Genomic DNA, 5,043 nt, shown 5'->3' with positions numbered 1-5,043 from the left:
GAATTCAAGAAAGAAGTAGTCCGTGGATTCGGAGCCTGCGCGTGGTCGTGTCAGGAAGTTCTACTGGTGGGTAGCATTAGGAAGTCGAGCGGGGAGCTTGTAGTCCTTTTGTACGAACTTCAATTCTTTCATAGTGAATTCAGGTTAGCCTTGAGGATCGGTGGGTCAAATCCTCCCCAGGTTTTTACCGTGTGGTTTCCTGGGTGATCATATCTTGTGTTATTTATTTTCCGCTGCATTATTATTCTTGATATGATTGTTTGATTGTTTTAACCTAGAATTGCTTAATTTGACTAAGTAACAACTTGGCTAATTAATCTAGGCTACGCAATCTGTGTGTGTTTAAGGGGTCTAAAACCGTTCAGGTGGTTTTGGTTATTGTTAGAGTTCTATTGCAAAAGGTTCTTTCTCAGGGATTCGACGACGACACCTGGCCTCTGCAGACTACTTCTGGGAGGTAAAAACTGTCCCTTTTATGTTCTTAATCTGTTTTTAAAATGGAAAAAAGGTATTAAAAAAAATTATAATTTTTACTGCATAAAGTTACAGGTTGACATGATAATTAATGTAATTGTTACATTTTAATAAAATAATAAATAAATTTTTAAATTTTTTATTATTAGTGATGCATAAGTTTATGAAAATTATGCGATAAAATTTATAATATTCCTTATCACTGTTTTAAAAATTATATAGTAAAATCTATAATATCTCTCAGAACTTGTCAAGCATGGAAGAGTTATGATTTGGTTTAATTTGCAGGTAGCCTTGATATATTCCATTTTCCAAATTATCTAAATGAGGTTTAATTTTATTTGGTACTATAGTAGTTAATCTGTACAGGTTTTGAGAATATTTATTGTTAAACATGTATTTAAATATTTATCTACAAGTAAAAAATTCAAATACACACAAAAAAAAAAAAAAAAGTCAAATAAGAGATTTTGTAGAAAATATTCAATGCAATTAAATTAGGATTTATTCAAAAAATATCAAGTGTAATTTAATCAAAATTTGGTTACTGTATCCTAATAAAACGGTGAGTACTAATGTAGGTAACATGTAACAAATTGACCAAATTAAATTAGTAATATGCCTGTGTGGTATTAGAATTAATTAAAAATTAAATGCAAATTAAAGAGAAAATTTTACTAACATAATCAAAAGTTATATATATATATATATATATAAGATAGAAATTTCACTCTAACCTAATCTAAGTATATATGTGTGTGAAACTTTCTTCTGGAGACTTAAATCCTTGTCCTTATCGCCCACACCCCACAAGCATTTATACTTATGGAATGACTATCACACCAAGAGTGTGCAATTGTCTAACATAATCAAAAGTTAATAATTAGTGGAACCATTTAAAACTTTAATTGAATTCACATTGAATAAATTAAGTCTATACTTGTGGGGGGAAAAAGCCCAAAGCTACTTAATGGGCCCGGAACCCCCTGTTAAGGACTATTGTATTTTTGAGGATTAATAGGTGGTTGGGGCGGCCCATCTAAAACAGGAAGCCCAGAAGCAGAAGTGAAGTGTCGTCCGAAGAGGTCACCATTGGTCCGAAGACGTCTTGCTCCTCGGCTATGATGAGCCTTAATCAAACGAACGTGTGGAAGGTCCGACTAATCTTCCCAACAATCCCAACGGTAATGATAGGTCCTGGGTGGATCCGGAAATGATCAGAACTAAAAAATATCTAAAGGAAAAGCTGCTACCACCGCATTTAATGCGCTGCAACAGCTTTTCTGGCCACATTTATGTGGAGAATACCCCTGAACAGTGCAACCTCAGCTACTGCCACTCACAAAGAACTAAAGTAGACACATGACGTAACATGCACTTGAGTAGATGCGTGGATAAAGAACAGGTGGACGATGGAGATGATAGGAAGGGATGCTATATAAAGAAGAAGGGTCCCTGATAATGGGGGATCGGAGAAGAAAAAGAGAAAGAGAGAGAAAAGCTCTACTGTAACTCTGAACGCTGTAATCATTGTTCACTCAATAAAATACCTCTTCAGACATTCATTCATGGAGTTATCTGAGTTTTAGTTCATGTTATCATCATCATTGCACGTAACCTAGCCAACTGTTCTGTGGTTCATAACCAACTCAGCTCTTTCGTCCACTCTCTACAAATTCATTGTTCTGGGTTCGTTGGGCCTCTAACCCATATCCTTTAGGCTTGGGCAACAAAAACTGACTCTACAATACTAATTTAAAGTAATACAAGAGAAGATTCTTTTAGGAAAAAAAAAAGAGTAAAATATGAGAAAAACTGAATTCCACTGCTCATATTCGATGCACGAATTAATTGAAAAATATGTGTAAATTAAAGAAAACATTTTAGATAAATAATCAAATCTATTTTTACTGGGCTTATTCCCGAACAAAGAAAAGTAAGCATACATGCATTATTTCTTGGCGTACGAATGGAGTAAATGGGCCTTTAGCAAGCCCAAAAAAAAAAGTAAACGGCCTAGTACTAAACCCAATATCACATTTATGAATGATTGGCGCACACAATACCAAATACGTTCAATTTTTGAAATTCTTGATGGAACATGGTGTTGATATATAGAGAGGGAAGGGTATAACATCCTATTTTATTTTTCTAAAGTAGGACTTTCACTAAATCTTTCTCACAAACAATATGTCCCTCATTAAAAAAGATAATAATATTAACAATTTTTTTACTTATAATTGATTCATTCAGTACTCATTCTCCCAATTTATCTTTCACTTTGGAGTTGCGAAAGTCCTACATTATGAATTTATATGATACTTTCTTTTTTTCTTTTTTTCTTTTTTTTTTTTTTGAGAAGAGAATTTATATGATACTTGACATGCAATAAGTGTTTATACGTCTCTCATAAAGAAATATCTCTGAAAATACGTGGACTCACAAGATATTAAGTCAAATAGCATTTTTTTTATTGTACATTTTATTTTATATATATATATATATATATCCCAACTCAAAAACCAAAAAATCAAACACATTTTTCCTTCTCATTGTTTGGCTCGGTTTTTAAAGTTATGGTGAACATATATAAGCTTATATGCAAGGTTGTTATGTTAGTTTCTCTGACCTAGGGTAAGGCTTGCCGAACCCTAGCTGCCAGTAGAATAGTGAGTGCCTACTTGAAGGAAGGCAAACCAGTTTTGTTGAAACTTTGTTTCCATTGGTTTTTGAAGAAGGAGTATCGTTAGTTGGCTTGTGAAGGCAGAGTATTGGTGTTTTCCGAGTGATGGAGAAGTTAATGGGCTCATGGGAGAAGTTCTCTCTTTCAGAGTCGGAAGGAAATAAGTTCTCAATTCAAGAAGAGTCTAGGGTGAGGGATTTTCTCTTAGCAGCCAAATTCCATACAAGAAGAGTGTTGAATATGGAAGCCATTGCAAAGACCTTCAAACTCCTTTGGAGGACGAGAAAGGGCTTCGAGATTAGGGATATGGGCGATCACATGGTGTTGTTTAGATTCCCTGAGGCAACGGACATTGATAGGGTCCTCCAAGGAGAGCCATGGATGTTTGATAAACATTTGGTGGCCCTTAAAAGAATGGAGACAAGTGAAGCCATCAGAGAGTTGGACTTTAGTCGCACTAGCTTCTGGGTGAAAGTCCATGATCTACCAATCCGAAGTTCAACAATGGGAATAGCAAAGGAAATAGTTTCCATAGCGGGTCAGGTGGATATGACGGCGTCTGAGGAGGATAGCTCGAATGATTTCAATTTTCTTCGGCTCAGGGTAGCAGTAGACACATCAAAGCCTTTATGCCGAGGGAGAAAGATTACTAGGAGTGATGGAAAGGAGGGTTGGGTTAGCTTCAAATATGAGAGGCTACCTAATATATGCTTCTGGTGTGGTATGCTGACGCACAGTGATAAAGAATGTGCCTTGTGGGAAAAGAGCAGGGGCAATCTAAAAGCTGAGGATCAACAGTTTGGAAGTTGGCTCCGTGCTTCGGTACCAAATCCAATTCGACGAACAGTGATCCGCGTGGCTGGCTTTGAGGATGACGCATTGAGTGAAGATGATGAAGTGCATGGGGAAGGCGATATGGGTGGGGCTGTACCGGAACAGAACAGGTGCAAGGAAGGAGACGACGGTAATCCAGTGGGCGAAGCTATAGCCGTTATGGAAGGTCCGAATTTCTCGGACCACAGTAATGATGGCGCATTAAATATGGGATCAATTCATAACAGCCAGGAATTTTCGAATTCAGGAAATGAGATTAAGGAAGCAGATTTCTCGGCACAGTTGAAGGACATTGATGAGGATTTGGCTAAGTTTGACAACGTAAAATCTTCAAAGGAATTTTCAACGGTTAGTTTTTCCAATAACAATCCGGGCCAAGAAGTGGAGTTTGAGTCTAATGGGCCTGCATTGGTGGGCTTGGACAAGTATAAAAATGCAATCCAGGAACAAGGTAGGCCCAAACCGAGGGGATGGGTTCGTAAAGAGCAACATAGAAGTGAGCCCAAAGAAGGAGTTTCTTCTCTGTTAAAAAAGAGAACAACCAGAGAGGAAATAGACGTAGAACTGGAGTCTGAGGAAGTTAAGAAAAAAATGGCTAAGGCCGTTTCAATGCCATCGGTGGAGGCTGGTTTCCAGCCCCGCCGACAACAATGAATCTCTTAGCGTGGAACTGCCGGGGGCTTGGGAACCGCCGTGCAGTTGGTGAGCTTGTCGATATAGTGCAAGCGCAAGGTCCCACAATCGTGTTTTTGTCGGAAACATGGTCAGATCGAGATCACATGGAATGGGTTCGTTGTCAGTTGAAGTTTGATGGTTGTTTCCCTGTTCCTAGCAATGGAAGAGGAGGAGGTTTGGCTTTACTATGGAAGGATGAGGACATGGTTTGGGTCGACAGTTTCTCGAATTATCACATCGACGCTATTGTGCATGGAGGTTCGGAGAGGGCATGGCGTCTAACGGGGTTTTATGGTGAGCCCGAAACCAGTAGAAGGAGTGAGGGGTAGAGTATGTTGCGGATGTTAAGCTCCAAACCAGCCCTCCCATGGTGTTGC

Source organism: Quercus suber, unplaced genomic scaffold (assembly GCF_002906115.3).
Source record: "Quercus suber isolate HL8 unplaced genomic scaffold, Cork oak 2.0 scaffold_452, whole genome shotgun sequence".
In the NCBI taxonomy this organism is placed as follows: domain Eukaryota; kingdom Viridiplantae; phylum Streptophyta; class Magnoliopsida; order Fagales; family Fagaceae; genus Quercus; species Quercus suber.
Note: the sequence above shows the minus strand (reverse complement) of the source record.